A 22,646-nucleotide genomic window follows, 5' to 3' on the forward strand; every position below is an offset into this window, starting at 1 on the left:
CCTTTTTCAACACCACAGTTCGCACATGCCAATAGCCTTCCTTTCCCCATCTTTGACAACTTCTTAGGTGTAATATATCCATTGACAATGGAATATAATGTGCACATCGATACTTGCCACGTATATTGTAAATCGCCCCCAGCAAGCATCCTCCCCAGACATTTCTGTCAGGGTAAAGTCTCCATCCATGGTGTCTTGTAGTTCCCAGTACCAGAAAGAAACTTCTTTCTTTTCTGGGGGTTTTCCAACAAGTTGCTCTTGCAAGTCATTTCCAATACCCAAGGGCAGCTTCTGACTCTGTTCCCAACTCTCCAATTGCATATATTTAATGCATGAAATTTGCCCCACATTGGTCTTCTAACTCATTCCAGAATATGTGTCAAAAGACACAGTTTCTCCTCTGCCGAAATCCTGCTATCATTGGTTATATTTATCTTTATTTTGGTCTCTAGATTTTTCATTTCTTCCTCTAGCCGGGCTAACTCATGCCTATATTGTTTATTTCTGTAACTAACTCACTCGTAATCTTATCCCTGAAAAAGGCTTGAGGCGTATCGCATATTACACTCATGGGAGCAGAGCCACTATTAATTTTAAAGAATTCTCCTGCTTCCAGTTTCAAAGCTTCCATTACCACTGTATCTGCCAAAATAATATGGTCTAGTGTCCTCCTGCTTTCTTTAGTCCTGATTGCTATAGCTATTGCTGAATGGCCTGACAAATGGGCCGTCAAATACCCAATATCCAGAATATCTTCTTTAGGGCTCCTCTCTATCTGGAAGTAATCTATCCTTGATCTATGCCTGTATTTCTTGTTATAAAACAAGGCACCCTCCAAGGATCCAACCCTCTCTCTCCATAAATCACAAAGAGCGTATTGCTTCATCATGGATTTCAAAAAGGCATGTGATTTGGGGGTGGGTATAGCTCTGCCTTTACTTGATTTATCTAAACTCAAGTCCATACTGATATTAAAATCTCCTGCAATATTAACAGGACCAGGAAAGTTCAACAGATTGTTAAACACAGCTTTTTGTGGTTCATAATCATCACAGTTTGGACCGTAATATCCTACTAATGTTAGTGGACTTTCCCCTATTTTTTGTTTGCTATCATCCATCTGCTACCCTTGTCGACCCTTGTATCCAATAACCATATTTTACTCCCTGTTTTTTCACCGCTTTTGCTACCTCTCTTATATTCCCCGTCTGATCTGGGTATACCATCTGTTGTACCCATCTTTGCTTCTTAAACAGCTTCACACATTCTTCTTTTACCAGGTGTGTTTCCAGTAAGATCAGAATTTGTGCCGGAGAATTTCTCAGGTACTGTAATATCTTATCCCTCCTCCCCTTCGTATGTAACCCATTGATATTCCATGTTAATATCTGAGTCATTGCCCACTGCTTTGCTCTCCCAGCCCTTCATTTGAACACCCCTACCTATATTAAATGCCTTAAGTTTCTCTGAGGTGTTTGAGGAACTTTTTTATCAATTTTTTCCCACATGCTCCTCACTCAATACACCCCCATTTACCCCTCAACCTCCCATTGGAGAGCCCACTCATACTTCCTTCTGGACCTGATGTTAGTCCAATTTTTTTTCTTTGCCCACCGTCACACACCACCACCAAAACCCCACAAGCAAAAAACAAATTATGTTATATATTGTATTACCCCCGATATCATCACTTATCTCATCTATACCTGATTTTTTCTTCCATGCATCACTTCCTAGTTTCCTACCCCCTTCTTGATAGCCTCTAATAGATCATCTGCCTCTTTTGCACTCCTTAACAAATACATTTTGTTGTTCTGCATAACTCTCAGAGACACCGGGAACTTAAGCTGAGCTGTCGCCCCTGCTTTTTTAAATCGTCTAGGCGCTTTCTCAGTTCTCACTGTGTGCCTAAAGTGACCCGGACTAAGTCTGATCTGAACTCAAAGGAGAAATCCTTCCCCCTCAAACTCTTCAATTTTAGTGCACATAACAGTATTTTTTTCTTTCAGGGTGTATGTCTGGAAATTGAGATGGCTCTTCCGCGGCTTCACCCTATTTGGGTTTCTTCTAAAGGGACCTCAATGTGCCCAATTGCGATGTATACCTCACCCTCCTCAATCTGGACCACTGCCTTTTGTCAGGGAGACCACAAAGTTTTCAAATCATCAACTTCCCTCCCCTCTGGGACATTCAATATTCTCAAGTTATTTCTTTTAGAACTATTTTGAAGTTGTTCCATTTTCTCCTGTAGTTTTTGCTCACCCGATGTAGTGCTTGAATCGCCATGTTACAATTATTTAGATCTTTTTTCAGCTCCCCAACATTCAATCAATTACTCAGAGAATTGTAAGTGTGCTACTCACCCGTGAGGGTCTCAAAACGCTGAGAAACATTGGTCTCAAGTGTTTGTGTCTTTGCCACCAAAGAATCCATTTTGTTCTCAAGAGCCTCACAAAAGCTCATATCTCACACTGATTGCCCTTTGATACTGCAAAGCAGTTTCTAATGTCAACAGAAAGTGAGGAAAACATAGTCTCTAAGGAACTCCCTGCAACATCCGGATCTTCTTTCTTCTCTCCGAGAGCATTTGAGGGTCTATCCAACTGAGGCTCTTCCCTATTCTTCTCTTTATCCTTTATGCATTCACCCATCAGGGACACACTCGTCTCACTCCCAGGTCCTTCTAATGATACTTCTTGACTATTCTCCACTGGACTAGCTGTACCCCCTTCTTCTGCCATACCAGGCAAAACTGGGGGTTTTGCAACACTTTTTTCCTGACCTCAGAGAGTCACCACGGGGAGTAGAACCTCAAAAAAAGTCCTCAAGGACGGAGTCATTTTTCTCTTACGCTCTAAAATTTCCTTTATTCCTCTCCTTCCTCCCCCTATCCTTTGCACCTCCTTTCCAGACTTCTCCTTAAGTCTGCACCCCTACGAGTTAGTCCTTACTGTACTCAATCTGGTAATTACAGGAGTAGCAGCCCAGCCATCTGGGGGATTTAGAGATGCCTGCTCTGGGTGTGGTCGTTGATTGTGATGGAGCATGTATTAACACCCCAGTAACACTTACTAATAGTGTGATGAGTAACTAATGTGTACCAACACGAACACAATGGGAAAACGCTTTGCGCATGCGTGCACTAATTTTAAGACTAATGCATGAAAGACAAGCCCGCATTTTCGTTTTGCTTTTAAAGATTAACAAAAATGATGCTGCTTTTGCTCATTGATGCTCTTGCTAGGGAAAATAACATTGGGATTAGTACAATGGTGGGAGGTTAATAGTGAGAAGCATATTTGTGAAATTAATAATGTTTGTATTCTATTTACTTTAGAAACATACAGGCCTATATTTTTGTATGAATGTTAAAGAGTTCATTTGGTGAAAAGAGCTAAATAATACACTGAAAATCGAACACTGACAGAGAGTGGAGAGAAAGGTAGTAGCTGACCTTCGCTAAAGAATGCTGTGTGTCTGCCAAGAAGTGGAAAAGATGGCTATGGGAAAGAAAGGAAATGTTAAAACTTCTTCCTTCGAAAGCGGCAGTGCTGCATAATAAAAATGTGTAAAACAGATACATGTTGCAGGCATAGAGTGTATTAGAAAATGTGATCGTGGCCATGGTGGTGTGACAGAACACCCCACGAATCAACCAATGAGAGACCAAAGTTTAGTAAAAGGTTCAACTACTGTGGGTTGGACGTGTAGGTTTTAGGGTATAACTGAGTGCCTTTAGGGGTGTGGTTAGGTCGGCGTCAGGAGTAGCTTAGTGGGAGATCGTCACTGTTCGTCGGTTTTCTGAGGCCTACCTGTTTTCTGTTTCCTGTCCTATTGCCAAGCAATCTGATGATCTTTGTTCCTTGAAACCTATCTCAGGGAATCCCCTACCATCTCTGTGGCCAAGGGGAGGTATTTCTTTATTTCCTTGGGTTAATATTAGCTATACGAATCGTACTTTGCATAATCATTTGTAAGTGTATTTTTGTCTCTGAAATTTTTGTCTATTCACCTATCCACTCCTTCATATGTATTTCTTCATTTTGATATGAGTAAGAAACTATTTTGCATTGATATGTGTCACCTCGTGAATAGTACATTGTTTACCTTGTGATTTCTGTACATGTTTGAGCTTTTATTCGTATATTATTGGGTGATAAACAAAATTAACTTTACAACGAGTTTGTGGTTATTTAGATAATCATAGAAAGATAGATAGTTATTATTATTACCATCAACTTCTCAACTTTAGGTCCATCGACCAAAGGAAAGAAGCTGGTATGTAGGCTCAGTTAGTTAATTAGAGTGTTAGATATGAGCCTGTATAAAGAACAACTGAGTTATTTAGTGTTCATTTAGACTTAAACATAGTGTCTTTCAATGGATCAATGTGGGGTGAGTCGTGTTATAGGCCCGTTGAATATGTTGTGGCGAAGTTATTGATTATCGATCCCTGATGGGCCCTGGATCAATTGCGCCCCTCCTCTATATTGCTGACCTCTTCCTTTTGCACTTTAAATTCATCCAGACTTTGTTTTCCTGGGCTAGCATCCCTACCTCTGCTTTGTGTGGCTGCTTTGATGTTAGGCTGTCTCTCCGGGTCTTCTCCTTTCCCTCTGCTGGCAACAGGGTCCTCTCTCTTCCCTCTCTGACCCAGAGAGGCCTCTGATCCTCCCACCATTGTGAGAGCAGAGCTTGTGATGATGTTGCTACCGCTGCCGCAGGGGACCTCCCGCTGCTGCCCTACGGATCTTTCGGAGCTCTAAGGGCTGCCCTGATCCAACACGATCCCCCTGTGTCGAGACGCAGCGAAAGATCTACGTCTCCCGCAGGCACCACCGGAACCAGCCTGGTAAAACACATTAACTCGATTGGAAGGGGTATAAATTTAATCTGGTAGTGGTGTGCGTTTGCTCAACCACCTGTCAGTTTTTGGCAAGTCATCCACTGTGGTGACATGTTCACTTGACTGACAAGCTTGATGCTTACAAGAAATAAAAGTGTCATTTTTGTGGCTTGATGCAGCTATCTCTGGGGCTAGTGCATGGCAAAACTGGTCCAGTGAAAAATCCAATGCAGACATCCTTCTATATACATAACATTATGTCATGCTATAGAATGTTCACTCTCTCTGCAGATTATTATAAAACATTTTTAAAACTATCTGCAATATAGCTCCATTGTTTACAATATTAAAACTACTCAAAAAACAAAGCTGAGCTACCTGGGAGTAAAGCAATCATAGGGAATCGAGGTATATTAGAAAATAATTGTGCCTTTTTTTAACGGGCAGTTAGAAAAGTCCTTACCTCCATTGGCACAGTCCCACTACCTTCGATTGGGTGTTAAATTATAATACTGCTGTTCCTATCAGTCTTGCATTTTCTTTTTGAAGCAATTACCATCAGTGCTGTATGTAAATATCTCATTATATGAGAAGGCCTAATTACATATTTCATTTGTCTATTAAAAGCTCATGGTTATGCATAATTTGAAACACACTGATTAAATTACAAAGGATATTATCAGAAGAAGAATATAATTATGGCTGGATATATTTTTTTTAATTAAAGTTATGAGAAACATAAACCAGAGTCAGGGAGCACAACACATTTCAAATTCAACAGAAGAAGAGGTGTGTCCTGGCCAGCAAAGGCTTCTGTCATCCCAAGCTGATTGGGTCTTATATACAGCCCAAACTCCACCTCTTTGGATCATTTTATACCAATGTCATCTCCCGTATACTAATATTAAAATATTCCCGCTACCTGTTCCAAGGATTGGGGGTCTCACTAGAAAGTTGGAAGCATGCAAGCTCAAGTCTGGCTAGGATATTGAAAAGAGATGTAAACTTGATAAATGAGAAGCGATAACCGGCGAGTGTTCCATCATAATAAACTTTGGATCCATCATCTCCAAAAATTTGTTATAGTATACAGCTTACCAAAAACAAAATCCCCAAAATAAATGCAAAGGAGAAAAGAAGCTAAATTATGGACTGCATTAGCCTCCATCAAGCCCGCAATGAAACCAATGATCATCCATCCCAAGTTTCATAATATAGGAGTATCATGAAAGTCATTAATGCATTTAAAATGATGCAACTTGATGCGTGGCATGTTGAGAGCCATGTGCGCCAGACTGTTACTATGCCTCAAATCACTGGCCATTACCCCTGTGTGGAGAAGCAGGCTTCATTTATTAACCTTAAGCTATAATGGGTTCCACAAGTGATCCCGAGAGACAAGATAGATAGGCTTACAAACTAGATCAATATTTCTCTTTATTGGAGCTTGCGTTACCAGCTCTAATAAAGAATTATCTGAAAACTGAATCTCATCCTCATTAAGGCTAGAACTGAAGCGCTGTACTTGCAGATACCTATAAAAACTTGTATGAGGAAGAAAGAACTGCTGCTGCAAAGTCTCAAAAGTGAGAAGAACCTCACCCTCAAACAATTGACTTAGGATAAGTAGTTCTCCCAAAAACAATCATGAACACAGCGGGTAAATTGGGGTTACATCTGAGATAAGTAAACTGATTAGGCAGAATAAGGTCAGAGAATGTGTACTTAAGATAACCCCAAACAGGAGGGAAGACATTTAGAGTCTTAAAGCAGGTTCTCTTGAAATACATTGTGTCCACAGTACCAACGCCTGAGACAATTGATTCTCCCAATGGCAAAAAAGATAGTGAACATACGCCCTTGTAACCACACCCCCACCCCAAAACCAGATGAAGTCGAGAAAACAATTAGGCAAAATAATAAAACTGCAAGACTGGGAGCAAAACCCCAAAACCCTCCTTTGGCTGTTGCCATGAATCCTCAATCCTGTTAAAAAAAAGTCCCTGGAAGAAAGAGAGGAATACAATGAAAGTGCAAGTCGTACCTCAGGAGTATGATCATTTTGATAAGATTGCAGCGTTCCATAAGACCCAAATGAAGACAGTTCCATTTTGTAAATGCATTAACAGTGTGATGGTAGAGCTTCCCATAATTGTTCTCTACAATATCTGTCATATGGACCGATAGGCTGGATATTTTACTTTAATTTTTTTATCAATCTCTAATCTGCTTGAAACCTCATCAACTATTGAGGATATTTTTATGTGTATATTTTACAAAGTATGGCTTTGGGAAATAAGTAAATAAGAACTTTATGGGAAATAAATTAGGAATTAAAGGTATTAATTTACACACATTCACAATGGGTCACAGCAAATTGTATTCAGTGAATGTATATTTTGTAGTGTAATTAAAGACTAAATCCAAAAGTTCCTTCAGTTTGATTTGAAAAAAACAAAACATCTGTTTACCAACAAATAGTTTAAATTATTCACCCAGGAAGAAGCAGACATTTTAAAGACCCATGATTCAGCTGTAAATGTGTAGAGAATGATTCCGGCAATCAACATTTGTTTGGAAACTGTTCTTCAATCAAACAATTCTGTATTACAATGTGTCTTTGTTTGTATATAATTATTCACAAACCACAAAATGTATGAACTAACCAAATTATCTTTGGGATTATGGAGGTTAGGTATTTGTTACTAACTGAAAACAAACCTAACCTCATATTTGACCTATTAGTACTTGGAGGCCTTCTAATTTTCAAAGTGCCATTATGAGAAAAACCTCTATTATGTTATTTGTGGCTAGAAGTGAATTCTATAGCTATGACTTACAGAACTCCCAGATAGTTATTGAGTGGTGTGAAGTCAGAGGGACAAAAGCCTTAAACTATCCAATCTCTGTCACTTTACACTAATGGATTTTTAAAATATGAAGACAGTATTATTTTGAGTGGCAATGAAGGCTTTTTCAGGCTATCGTAATTTGATTGCATCACATTTTTAGAGTGCCAAGGAGTTATTTGTGCATATTTAAAACATTCATAATTAACTTTTGTGCCATAATAAGGCTTCAGTTACATAAAAGAGATTGTGTTTGGAAATTTCCATTTTCTCTCCATCACAATTTATTTTTACTCCGACTCCTGGAGCACAATTTTATCCAATTTAATCCTAACTTATGGTGAAGGTAGATTTTAAATAGAAATCCTGAAAATGAGACTTTTAGAAAAGTGTCATTTTCTTGGTATAGCTACTTATTACCTATAACCTGCCTCTGTTAACATGATTGGCTATAGCTGACAGTTGTGTTTGTGTATTCATCCTTGACAACCACGCACAATAGGGAGCTTAGGCTTTCTTGGAGGGGCCATCACTGGCAGGATGGGAGGGAGGCCTTGAGCACAGCCCCCACTTACACCTGAATAGTCAATATCCTGCCTCTGCACAAAGGGCTACATACCCCCTGTAGTTAGTCTGTAGCCAAGGCAGGGGAGGCAGAATGCTTGGGGACTTCAAAGGAAAACCTCTACAAGTTTCTCCCTCACTCTAAAGGCACATCTCGGTATAAACATTTGATCTCAGACACCAACTCTTCAGTACACATCTTGACCTGTGGATATTCTGCCAGGAAGAAGGATTATTGTGCTGCTACAAGGACTGTCACTCTGCTGAGCAGCTGCTCTAAAGGAACAGCTACATTTAAGGGTTATCCTGCTGCCATCATCTTGAACCCAAGACCCCAGAGTGACTTCAAGGGCTAGTCTGCTGGCCTCCTGATCTGACATAGGGACATGAAAGGCTTGCCAACCAGCTCCTGGACCCAGCTGCAGCAAGCTCCTGGATCCCAAGTGGTGACATTCTGGTCCTGGACCCTTGTTGTGGCTTATGGGCACATAAAACAAGCTTTTACCCGTTCACATTGAAACCAAGTCATTTGCGCACAAAATGTATATGTGCGCCCGCCAGCCTATCTCTTCAGACAGAAAGCATTGGCCGCCCAGAAGGGACTGCCAATACGTAGCACCAGCCTGCCCATACATGATGCCTGGCCTGCTCTTTGCACCACCCAACTATCACTCACAATGTACTCCTTGCTCTCCACGAACCTCTACGACATGAACTGGACTACTGGCACAAACCTTGTGAAGCAAAAACTTCAGCAGGACTGATCTGAAACTAAAACTGACCCACGCTCCATCACAGTAGGCCTGAACTTTTGGATTTGACCCAGTCCAGCACAACCAGATATCCCCGGATGGGACTTTGTGCTCTTAGGGGCTATTTTTCTCTTTATTTAAAAAAAATTCATAACAAAGGTTCTACTGATTTGATTTTTGTTGTTTTGATCATGTTTTATTTAATACATTAACCTCTATTTTTCAACCCTGGTGGAATCTTTTGGTTTGGTGTTTTTGCTGTTTTACTGTTTGAAGTGATGCAGTGTTGCACAACTACTTTACATATTGCCTAGAGAGTTAGGCCTGACTGCTTTGTGTCAAGCTACCAGGGGGTTGAGCTCAGGTCAATTTTGGGGTTGCTTGTTGTTAGAAATGGAATTCCTGGTTGGCTGAGTTATGCAACCAGGCCAGGCAGGAACCACCCCTCTAGTCAGGGTAAGCTACATACACAATAAGATAATATGTGCTCACCCTCTGGTAGCTTGGCACAGAGCAGTAATGCTTACCTACAAAGGCAATATGCAAAGTATTTGTGCAACACACATGCACAGTAATACATTGAATAAACCAGAAGTAGACACCACGCTGGTTTGGATAAAATAAAGAATATTTATCTGAGCAAATTAAGACCAAACCAACACAAATCCAATAAATAGAAGTCAAGATATGAAGTTTTAAAGAATAAACCAAAAATAGTGCTTACAAGTCACTAGCGGTCAAAAGGTTACTTGAGGTCAAATGTTCAGACTGACCGAGATCGATAGCAGGTTGGCTACAGGACCCAGACAGTTCCAGCTGAAGAAATAACTTGGATGAAGCTTTTGTCAACACCGTGAATCTACTGAGTTGTTGTCGAGCTGGGCAAAGGGAGTCCCGTGCCAGCGTCGAGCTCCATTGAAGTGAAGCAATGTGCCATTGTCATGCTGCACAAAGCGTTGCTGTCGAGCCAAGCAGGCTGTGGAACCACTGTCATCGGGCAGCTGCTGCATCAGCATCAACGGGCGATTCAGCAGAATTTCTCACACAGTCAAGCCAATTCATCAGTTTTTGATGAAAATAGCTTCAGAACCTACTTCTGAAGCCCAGAGCTTGGAGGGGGCATCTCAGGCAAGGGTAGGACTCACAGATGGCAGAGTCCAGAAGCACCAGCAGAATTGTAAGAAGTGTTTTGTGTCCCCGAGACTTCAGAAAACAGGAGTCAATCCAGCAAGCCCTTGGAGACCAGTTGGAGGGAAGGCAGAGCCCTTCCAGCAGACTAATGGAGCAGCAGGAAGGAGGGCAACAAGCAGAAAAGCAGTCCTTCCAAAAAAGCAGTCCAGTTGAGTCGTTTAAGTAGCACAGCAGTCCCTCTGACATAGGTTTAGTTCAAGATCAAGAAGTGTATGATTTTAGGGGGTCAGAGACCCAATACTTATACCCAAAAGTGCCTTTGATCTAGGGAGTGACTTCAACAGATCTCTCTGAAGTGCACAAGGATCCTTTTCATCCCGGTTTTGGCTGCCAGGCTATCCCTGGGGGTAATTCAGTGTTTCGTGTGTGGACAGGACACTACCTATTGAAGTGTAAGTGTCAGCCCCTCCCATTCCTCCCTTGCCAGGAAGACCCATCAGAATGCAGATGAATGCAGATGAGTGCTTAGAATGGAGATGAGCCTTACTTTCCCGGACTTGTGGCTGTCTAGAGGGAATGCGAAAAGTGTATCTTTCACCCAACCCAGACATGTATTGGAGTCAGGCTGTAGGAGACAAAGAGCAATAAATACAGAGAAATGTCCACTTTCTAAAAGTGCCATTTCTAAAACAGTAATGTTAAACCCAACATCACCGGTAAGACGGAATTATCTTTACCATTCCAAACATATGAAACATGAAAAGGCACTCCTCTCTGATCAGGAATTACTGCTTAAAAGTGTATTAAGGAATGTCCAATGCTGGCCTATGAGAGAAGTAGGCCTCACAGTAGTGAAAACTAAATAGGAAGTTTGTCACTACCAGGACATGCAAAACATACAAGTGCTTGTCCTACCTTTTACTTACAGGGCATCCTGCCCTTAGAGTCACTTCGAGTCTACCTTAGGGGTGGCTTGCATGTAATAAAAGAGATGTTTAATGTCTGGCAAGTAGTTTTAAATGCTTAGTCGAAGTGGCAGTAAACTGAACGCACAGGTACTGCAGTGGCAGGCCTGAGACAGGTTTGAAAGGCTACTTATGTGGTGGCACAATCAGTGGTGCAGACCTCTAGTAGCATTTGAAGTACATGCCCTGGGTTTATGGTATACAACTTTACAAAGGACTTACTAGTACAACAAATATTCCAATCGGGTATACACCAATGTCATCATGTTTAGGGGAGAAGCACATTTGCTTTAGCACTGGTTAGCAGTGGTAAAGTGCTCAGAGTCCTAAGGACAACAAAAAGAATCAGCAAAAATGAGAGCTGAAAGGCAGAAGGTTGGGGGGGAAAGACCACCCTAAAGATGACAGGTCTAATCCTTGTGCCTTACCCTGACAAGGACTGTGGTTGCTGCTTGACCAGAGCTTGTACCCCAGTCAACCAGTAACACAATTTTTCACAGTCCCGATAGGCCAAAACCATTGACATTAATTGACAGTGTTTTCTTGATGCTTTTTGTCTTAAACATGTCTTGAAATAGTTCACAATTAATTGATTAGGCATTTTATTTTCCTGACTTTAATGTTTTTAGTACCCCTTTACCCTATCACTCATTGCTGTGGGAAAAACCTGCAGCTTGGACGGACCATAACTATCAGGGTGTGCCCATTCTAATGGAAAATTCTCTTACTTACATGGGGCCATAGACAAACAGTCATAACACTAGGGAGGTAACAACAATCTCTAAGGTTCTTTATAAGTAATTAACGTGTTAGTTGTTTTCCTCTATTTCCATGTGTATTTGTTCCAGTGTTCTTTCCAACATCAGAAATTTCACTTTATTGCAAGCCATTGTTTTGTTTTGTAATTTACAGAACAGGGCTAAGTACATACATGTAAAGATTGTAACACCCGTACTAACATTCTGACTCTTTCCTGAGAACATTGTGAGTTTAGGTGCGCTGATTACTCTTGCAAAGTTTGAAGAGTTAACTGCATCGTTAGAGACAGGAAACATCAGTGGGCTAGAACATTCTTCAAAGAACTCTTTAAGTACCTGCCTGGGAATATTTTTATATTTTTTAAAATACATTTCTGAACAATCATTTAAAGTGATTATGCACCAATAACATTGTGGCACTTTCGTTTGCAATTGATGAACAAAGGTAAGTTAGAACACCTCAGTCTCGTACCACCCCCTTTTTTTACCACCTTCACCGACCCCACATCAGACCAATATACCATGCCCTTGTACTATGGTGGGCAGAGTAGCAGTTTTGTGTTACCTAAAGGCAAGGCTTCAAAGAGGGGCAAAGGTAGTCCTGGGCAGGGAAGAGATATTGTATTTCCCTACTATGCATACATAAAGCACAGTGCGTGATCCTCTCGCTCAGAGATTGCAGCAGGTTTAGCTGATAGAATATCCACAAGATATGTCTATCGTCAGGCATTCTTCTACAGCCAAGCATCAAGGGAAAACACGCAACGGTTTAAAGTGTTTTTATACATGAAACAATGTATATTTGTAATTCATATTGCGTGGTCAAACGCAATGGTGAAGACGCATTTGCCACATTTAAAGTTCACCTTTCATATGAATCCTAGAGCGCGTGCATTACTTTGGAAAAGTCTGTCCAGTACAAAGTAAACACCCACCATCGAATGTCAGGACTTAAATGGACACCCAGATTTACAAAGCAGACCACTATCGTCGTTTTGCTTTGCTGTGTACACGTTGCAATAGGATGCTTCCATTCAATCTAAAAAGAAACACACCCTCCTATACAAAATCCAAACAGGGGCAGAGAAATTCGGACACGCAGTACCAGATATATCTAGTGTTTTATAAATTTCCTTTGCAATATGTAACAAAGCAAAACCATCCCACATTTCTTTAGTCGTTTTGAACTCTTTTCCTTACAGAGTCTAAAAATGGGCAATTGCAAGAGCAGTCAATATGTCAAAAACGAGCCCCAGAGCCCACACCACAAATATGCTGTCACCTGAACTCCTGAGCTGAGTTATATGACTATCACACATTCTTGGTTATCTGTTAATTTATTGATAACTACCACAGTCAAGATAAATCAAACGCCGTCTAAAAGAGGAATACTGTACAAATGAGATTTTCTTAGTCAGTATCTGGTATGGCTCTTTGTCCTTATCCCCCCAAGAACCATTAGCCTCAATCACTTGAGACAGAGTATGTGCTGGTCAGACATTTGTCCTGCTGGTCTTAATGGGCAAAAGATGACAGGCAATCAAACAAAGAGTACAGTTTATTAACTGCAAAAAATGTTACATTTCCATTTATACCAGGCCTTGTCTAGAAAATCCGAGATACGTAAAATGTCATGAAAACATTGAAGAACAAAGCCATAAAGCTAACTGGATGATGAATTACATTCCGGAAGATGAAAGCGAAATGTGATGTGACTGGCGCACAATGAAAGATTGGTGGTAGTGTGGCTTGACAAATCATAAAGAATACATGGCATAAGCAACTAGGATTTCATAAACTCTTAACAAAAGGTAGGATTTCAGGATCTGAGAACAATAGCTTCTGTTGAACTACAAAAATGTTTGCTAACAATCTAACTAGCCTGATTCGAATTTAGCCTACTAGCAATATTGTTTATTGTCATTTGGTTTTGAAACGCCACCATTTAATGGAATAATTTGTATGCAACCAAGCCAGAGTATAAAATGTGTAGTATAGCATCCTTACTATGGACACATATTATACCCTCAGGAAGTAGATCTTGTGTGGCACTCATGCCCAGGAGCATGCGCACATCCCAGAGGGCACTGTGGATGGTATTACATGTTTACAGGTAACCCTTGTGTATGCATCTCAGGTATATTTGTGCCAATGCATATCTCAACTGATTGTACTTGGCTCCAAATTCCATACACCAATACAGGTTGCATGCAGATGGTTATGTGATCGTGTGGGCCTATCTGAAAATTACGTATCCTAATTGGAGGTAACCCAGGAGTGCTTCCCACCTGTCTGGGATCTAGGAAACAGCAAGCAGCGGAGTGGAATCGAACACAAGAGACTGCGCGAACATCCATTTCCCCTAGTTCCAATAGGGCTAAGAGGATGTCGGGTGTATCTAGAATTCCTAGCTGGTAAAGCAGTGGGTGTCACACATCTTATGGGTGCGTTCTGAGAAGGCCCACCCCAGCCCACCAGACTCCTGAGGATTGAGCCGGGAGTATAGACGCTGTTTCTTGCGCTGTTCTTGCTTTTAGAATTAATTATCGCTTCTCCTGGCATTCGTTGTTTTAAAACATCTATATTTTTAAATTGTACGTGTTGTGAACTGCGGGGAACTGCGGGAGGCACTCTGTGTTATGGGTGGCGGGTTAGGCATTCAATCGCAGCTCTCCCGGGGTGGCTGAGTGTTCTGCCATCTTGGGGGGAGTTCGAGGTTAGCGGGGTAGTCGTTCTGGCCCTGAGCCTTCAAATGCAGGCACAGATGTGCCCACGCAGCGGATGAGTCACTGGCGCGCCAAAGGCAAGCCCGTCTGTGCCCTCTGCGCCGTATTTCATCAAGTACTCATGGGAAGAGCTTATTGCTTTGAGATCTAACTGTCCATTGTCACCCTGGGCCTTTAACGAGTGCCCATTCCACTGTCAACTCTGTGAATTTAAGCTACTTCCATCGGAGCGGGTCCTCTGCCCTGCTGGCCATTCTAAATATAGGTTCCTGAGATGGAACTGCCGCTCGTTGGCGAAACACCATGCTGAGGTGTTCGATCTTTTAGTTGATGAGTCCCCTGATGCCCTCTCCCTCACCGAGACTTGGCTTACACAAGACTCTGTGGCTGAGTCTTGGTTAGCTCTACCTCAAGGGTATGTGCTAGTGGCAATTATTAGAGAGGGGGGAGAGGGGGCGGCATTGCAGTGATCGCCAAGGAAGCCTATTCTCTTAGACTGTGCAAGGAAAATATAGCGGGCTGTGAAAGTGCCTCATTTAAAATCCAGCTTAATTATAATTCCACCAAATCTAGTTTGTTAATTTATCGGCCCCCAGGACCGTCTAGCCTGTTCAGGGATAACTTACTGAGCGCAGTAGGACCATTTGCCAGCAAGGCGGCGAATTTTACCATCCTTGGGGACCTTAACCTTCATCTAGAGAATGGGGGGAAAGCTGAGATCGCCAGTTTTCTAGCTGTTTTAGAGGCCATCCAGCTAACGCAGCACTTTCTTAAGGGTACTCATGTGGCTGGCCACTTACTGGACCCTATCTTTTCCAACTTAAACTCGCTAACTGTCCATGCATCGGTCCCGCAGGTCTGAACCAACCACTTCTTGGTTCATTTGCTCTGCAATTGCAGGGCAAAATGGAAATGCCCCGCCCGGTCCGAGTGCCTAAACGTCCCTGGCACAAATTTGATCTGGACCTTTTTTTTGGATGGTTAACTGAGCATATGCCTCAGCTTCCACGAGATGTTGAGGCGGCCAATTCGTGCTTTCAGGAATGACTGACAGCCGGTTTGGATAGTTGTATCCCAGTTAAACGAGGGGGTAAGGGGCGAGGGCCTTCCAATCCATGGATTACTGAGTCGCTTACGTTGGCTAAAAAGGGCTGCAAGCAGTTAGAGTGCGCGTGGCGCCGCTCGTATGAATCATCTGCAAAGATTGAATATCGGGCGGCTATTACGCAATACCACAAATGCATTCGCAGAGCACGTGCCGCTTTTGTGGCCAATAAAATCTTAGCCAGTTCCAACCACGCCAAGACCATTTTCTCTCTGCTCAAAGGCATGAAGAGCGCTTGATCTAAGAGGGCTTCCCCCATCAGCTCTATCCATCAATGTGATGAGCTTGCGCAGTATTTTGTTAACAAAGTGGATCAGATCTATCAGGGATTACCAATGGCGGCCTCCCCTTCGAAGGGAAGGGCGCCAGACGCGGTAGTTAATCCAGGGGCAATTAGCCTGTCATCTTTCCCGCTTTTGACCCCCTCGGTATTTGAGGCTTTGGCCCCCATTAGGATACCATCCTCACGGTACAAGGGACCGCCCGCTATAAGGGCGGGTGTTCCGTGGGGGGAATTAGGATGCGCCCGCCACAGTGGCTGAAAGCACCGCCCGTCACAATGGTAAAAATACATGTTGTGCATTTCAAGGCACAACATGACAGGCAACATGCGGTGCCTGCCACGTTGAACTTTGAACTGCAGGGCTGTACCAAAGGTACCCCCCATGTGCACCCCCCACCCCCCTCGGAGTCCCTGGGGGCCCGCAACAGGCCCCCAGAGAAGACTCCGCATGCCTTTCCATGGTGGCATTGCCGCCACATAAAGGCATGGTAAATGCCCATTGTAATATGGCTGGCAGTGTCTGATAGACACCGCCACCATATGAACCCTTTTCCACCCTAGTCGCAAGGCGACCGGGGCGGAAAAGCGCCGGATGGTCTTTCTGTCTGCCGCAGACCCCCAAGCCATGCTAATATGGCGGGGGTTATTCCGACAAGGATGGCGGGCGGATCGACCCCGCCAGGCCGGCGGTGGCTACCGCCAGCCTGGCAGGGGTCATCCGCCCGCCATCCTAATGGGCCCCTTTTGTTAAAAAATTAGATCTGGTTCCCCGGCTGATCCTATGTCACCCGCCCTCTTTCGCCAGTTACATTCCTTGATCTCTCCCGTGAGTCGCGACCTGGCTAATTTGTCCTTGAGCTCAGCCTCTGTTCCTCGGGCATGGAAGCATGCTAAAGTGGTTCTATTGCTAAAAAAAGCCCTCGCTGGACCCGGTTGATCCAGGGAATTATTGACCTATCTCCCAGCTCCCCTTCCTGGCCAAGTTGGTGGAATCCCATGTGAACTTTACTCTGGCTAAGTTCCTTGAGCAGAATGCCATTTTTGCTCCATCTCAGCATAGATTTCGACCTCGGCATAGTACCGAGTCTGCCCTATTGGTTGTGTCAGAAACTATCCAGGGCAGTTTGGACGTAGGGGACTCAGCGGCACTGGTCCTTTTGGACTTAAGTGCTGCTTCCGATACTCTTTCCCATGAAATTCTTCTGAAACGCCTTAGGGAAATGGCGGTGAGAGATGTGGTTTTGGCTTGGTTTCGGTCCTTTCTGGAGGACAGGTCCTTCCAGGTCTATGTTCCTCCTTGCAACTCTCAGGAGTTCGCTCTGCATGGAGGGGTCCCGCAGGGCTCTGTTTTAAGCCCTCTCTTGTTCAACCTGTATGTCAGAACCTTGGCAGAGGTGGCTAAGAGCAGGGGGTTGTCCCTGGTGTCTTACGCCGACTACACCCAATTGGTAATTGCTTTCTCGAAGAAATGCAAAACCAATGTGGGCAAGTTCAAGGACGACCTCTTGGCTGTCTCTTACTGGATGGCAGCTAACTGCTTACAGTTAAACGCCAATAAGTCGGAGATTCTGCTGTTTGGCAAGGACCGGGAGTTAAGGTCTGAGCAGTGCTGACCGGATTGCCTCAAGCCCGCCCCTCGCCCTAAAGAGGCTGTGAAAAATCTGGGTGTGTGGTTCGATAGTGACTTGACTTTCGATAAACAAATGAAAGTCGTCGCTGGGACTTGCTTTGGGCTATTGCGTGGCCTAAGACCATTGCTCGGTTTTTTCCCCCCTAGAGTGCGCCAGACTATTATCCAGGTGTCCATCTTGTCCAGATTGGACTACGCCAACTCTCTTTATTTGGGTGCAAACAAGGCGAGCATTAAGTGCCTGCAGAGGGTCCAGCTCCGCTTTTGGTTGCACTGCCCAGATCTTACTCGGTGGCGCATGTGCTCCCCAAGCTCTATTGGCTGCCAGTTGACAGACGCATTGAGTTTAAGGCACCGTGTTACTCGCATAAGATCTTGAAACATCAGGCCCCATCAGGGTTACTTAACCTGGTGGAGTCCCATGTGCCGGGACGCTTGCTGCGATCTGCTGACCTTGCACTGGTTCGTGTCCCTCGCGTTTGGAGAGCAAGGGCCGAAGGTCGTCCCTTTGGTTACCTGGCGGCGAAGCTTTGGAATTCGTTTTCTTACTCTATGAGAGCTATGCCGAACCACCTGGCCTTTTATAAAGCCTTAAAGACCTGGCTCTTTCCTCTGCCAGCAGTCTAATTGTCATGCTACTCCCCTGTCGGCCCTGGGTTTTTTGGGGTTTCTGGTTGCGCTGGAAAGCCTCATCGCTGAGGCAGCTATGCGCATTATAAATCCCAAATAAATAAATAATTGGACAAAGGAGCAGGACCCACTGGGTACCGTATTTGACCCACTGCGAATGTTAGCTTTACATGTGCCCACTTACTGCTGCAAGAAGTGGTTGATTCTGGGCACCTTTTGTATAAGGTGGTCTCTGGAGTAGGATGGTGCAATTCATTACTTCAAAGCCTCCAGAATAGTTCAGTGTCATTCTCGAGCAGGCTCTGCTGCAGGCTCTCCCTAACAATTAGCACTGCAAGCTAGCAAGATATACCTCCGCTAAGGCAACCTGCATACTGGAATATTCCAGAACACGTCCACTTCATTTACCGCCAGACACTCCCATGCATGCTCTGTCACTAAATGTTAAAATGGGGGGGGGGTAAATCAAAACAATAATTGAATGGCCTTTTAAAAGTTTAAATGGAACTGAATTCTCTTGAAGTTCAAGAGAACACTGCTCCTGATTCGGGGGCCTTGAAGGTGGAGAGAACTGTCAACTGTCTGGTATTGTTTAAAACGGGGTATCAAGAATTTGAGCTGTTCTGTAAGTAACATAGTCAAATTCCTGTAGAATGCTTACTAACTGAACCGCAAAATTCTAATCAACTGAAGTTGATTAAGCAACGATTCTGGTAGGCCCAAGATGATGATGTCACTCTAGTTGAGTTTTCATAGAACACAACCCAAAACTACCTCAGCATGGAGATGGCATAGCTAATACTGCAGACATTTCTTCAAGCGTCTCAGAGAGTAGAAACATGCTGATGAGACACTATTGATCTGGGCTTGCAGAGTAGAGGATTCATCCAACAGGAGTACTAAGGATTTGACTTTCATTTCTGGGGAAAGGGCTTTCTTCATGGTCACAAGCCAAAGTGCTATTGCTCTTGTTGTGCTATTGCTCAATGGTTTCGTTCACTAATGAGACCTCATGTTGTTAATGTTGAGTTTAAGGAAATACTGTCACACGCATAGTTGAACTGAGGCAAGTGATCAACTTGGCTGTGGAAGATGGTGCCTGGTTGATCAGCCACACACTCAGCTGTGTGGCGTCCCCAAATGAGGTTGCAAGGCAGCCAATGGATTCAATCACTTAGGGCAATTCAGATGTTAAACAACACTTGGGAAAGAGAAGAGCTCTGTGGAACCTTGCAGTTAACAGCCAGAGACAAAGAATGATGAGGTGAAAGAGCCACTGATTGAGTGTGTCCTTCAGGGACTTAGGAAAACCAGACAGAGCCTTCATATCCAAATATAACCAGATAGCTCAGGATTGTGGAATTATCCACCATATAGAAGGCTGCCAAAAGATCAAGCAGAATTAGAGCAGCAGAGTAGATCAGTTTTAGTTTTCCAAGGACAGGAGCAGTCTGAGTTCCTTGGCTAGGCTGAAAGCCAAGCTACCAAGGACGCAGGTAATTAAAATGTTCCAGATAATTAGATAGCTGAGGTACTATATACTCCTTAATTTTGCCAAGGGCCGGAAGCAATTTGATAGGTTTGTAATTATATAGCGCCATCCCAACTAGGTTATCTTTCCAAAAAAAGGGGAATAATTACTCTTGCTTTTTAGTTTAGGTGGAGCTCAACAAAGGAGAGAGACAAATAAATTGTATTGATCAAGGAAGGAGCTAGAAACTAGAGCAGATAACAGAACAAAAGAAACTGGGCAAAGAACATCAAGAAAAGTCCATTTAACATAGATGAAACTTCTTCCTGGTTAGGGTGTTAAAGTCGATCTAGGATTGTGATGGAGTAGGGCTGTCATCTATTAAGGAGGTACTTGGAGATGTGGAATGTAAGTTATTTATATCAATATACTTTTTTATATTTTAGAGGAAAAAAACTATGGTAGCTCTTCACGAAATTCTTGTGAGGAACAAACAACATAGGTATTACAAGTAGTTTGAAAAATGAGGTTAGGAGGGATTTCTGAAAGCATTGGTAGACTCAAGAATGTGAGAACACAGATAGTCAGTTTTTGCCAAGCATAGTCCTCATTTATAAATATTTACCTTTTTTTGTAATGAGGTGTGCCAGTTTCAGCGTATAAAGTTCAACATTTTAGCTTTAGGTGCGGCAAAGCCACCTGGTTTTTCTTTAGACTGTTCAAGAACCATTTATTAAATTGTGTGAGGGAGTGAATCATGCTACATGTAGCCAGGATTTCATGATCGAGGATCCTAACAAGCATGGACCAGAACTCAGTTAAGCCTTCAGTGGCTGAACTGAAGCTGGAGGTGGAACTCAGTAGAGAATCTAAAGCTCCAATTGTTCAGGTAAGATTGATTTTTCTCCAGGCAGGGTAAAATCTAGAGATGGAATTTGTCACCAATTACTTTATCCTTCTTTCCTGACAAACAGGAAGAGAACCCTGATTCGATGTGACTCCTGGCTTTCAGGGCACACTCACTGTTCTAGCCTGGAATGGAGACCTAGCCTGTGGGCATATCCGTACATAATCTTTCACATAATAGGAGCAATGCCACAACATGCTCAATAAAGAAATTAATTTCCTTATATTCCTGGATCATGAAAGCTTTATCAAGGTATTAATTAGAAAAAACTGTTGAAGTTTAACTGCTAATTTGTATTTGGAAACCTGCAACCAAATAAGGTAGTCGGGAAGCACAGTCCAATTCAAATTTGTAAGAAAACTGAAAAGAATCACAACTCCTTTTACAAGGGCATTGTTAATAATTTAGAGTATTATTTGGTACTCTCGGAATTACTGGGCAATTACCCTTGGTTGTCCAGTATTATATTAAAACAGATATCTACACATTAACACAGTAGTGGTTTCAGTAGCTAGTGACAATGTGAACTAATTGTGAGTCTTATTAAGTTTCTGTCCTGACAATATGCCTTTGAAGTGGGTCAGTACTTATGACCTAATCTGTTTAGAGGTTGGAGCAGGAAGACTGAATAACTTTGGGGAATTGCATTGGCATGACCACTCTGTACTTTTATATGAATGTTTCATCATTACCTCCTACTTAGATCTCGTTGACATACAAGTGCTGTGGTGGGCTTCTTTGGACTCTGTGGTGAGGATAGGCTAGTCTGTGCCTCATCAGTGAAAGGCAGTGGCATGAATAACTCCATTGCTTTAGTCTTTTTTGACCGTTGGGAACTTGAGTTCTTTCCTTCTGATTATTTAGGTTCTTTCCAACTGCACTGTGAATTATCTCTGCATCTAAAGAAACCCTATTACTAATTCAGGACTCGTCCTGGCAACAATGCATTATTTTTTGCCTTTCTACGTGTCACAAAAGCTCAAAAGGCCTCATCCTCAGAGAGCATTGCACTGAGGGAAACAGAAGTGATGGTATACTCTAGCTGACATCTTAGAGTTTAGTGATTGGTTGTGTGGGCGGGAAATGGCTGATGGATATGTTAGCTAAATTCACTGATGGAATCAGAGTTAAAAGTCCACCTGCAACTGTCAAGTTCCCAGACTCTCTCTTCGAGTGCAGTCTCGGAAATTTGATTTGAAAGAAACTAAGTGAAAGACTGTAGGAGTGTTCAGTGATGCATAAGGTTCATGCTCAATTACTTGACCAAAGGGGCATGGATTCAGTATGAGTACTCAAGATAGCTCTCTGTATGAACAAAACCACAAATTAACTGAAAACAACTGGATGCTGCATAGAAGCACAACGTGTATTAGAGGTTTTTACCAGAGGTCACCATACCTGCACAGAAGCAAGCCTTCTCTGGCCAAAGCTTGCTGGACTATCTGGAGTCATCCAGCAGCTATTCTTTTTTTTAAGTTTGAATTATTGAGGAATAGAAAAAAGGGGGGGAGGGGAAAGGGAAAAAATGGGGAAAGGAGAAGAGTTACAATAAGCAAATGGCGGAAATAAACATCAAAATAAAAGCATCAAAGAATAAGCATTACAAGCATGAAAAAGCATGAACATGTCAGATAAATAGAAATACATTAAGCAAAATACAATATATATGAACACAGCAATAATAGTAATCAAATATGTGTATGTATATTTAGGTAGAAAGGGAATCACGGGGGTTTGCGAACTTCAAGTGTGTCCGGAGCAGGAGAGGGAGGAACAGCAGGACCAGAGGGAGAGAGATATGTTACCAAAGGAAGCCCAAGCAGGTCACGTTTGATAGCTAAGGAGATGGGGAATACATAATTGGTGTCTAAACAATGGTTAAAACAAATTGCGTTCCACCAGGATTGATAGGTAACATTCGCAGCGTGTTTCCAGCTAGAGGTAATAACATGAAAAGCTATAGCAATGAAAAGATCAAGTAAAGGGTAGTGAGTGGAGGGGCAAGGAAGTTCCGACGAGAGGGAGCCAA

Source organism: Lissotriton helveticus, chromosome 1_1 (assembly GCF_964261635.1).
Source record: "Lissotriton helveticus chromosome 1_1, aLisHel1.1, whole genome shotgun sequence".
Lineage (NCBI taxonomy): Eukaryota > Metazoa > Chordata > Amphibia > Caudata > Salamandridae > Lissotriton > Lissotriton helveticus.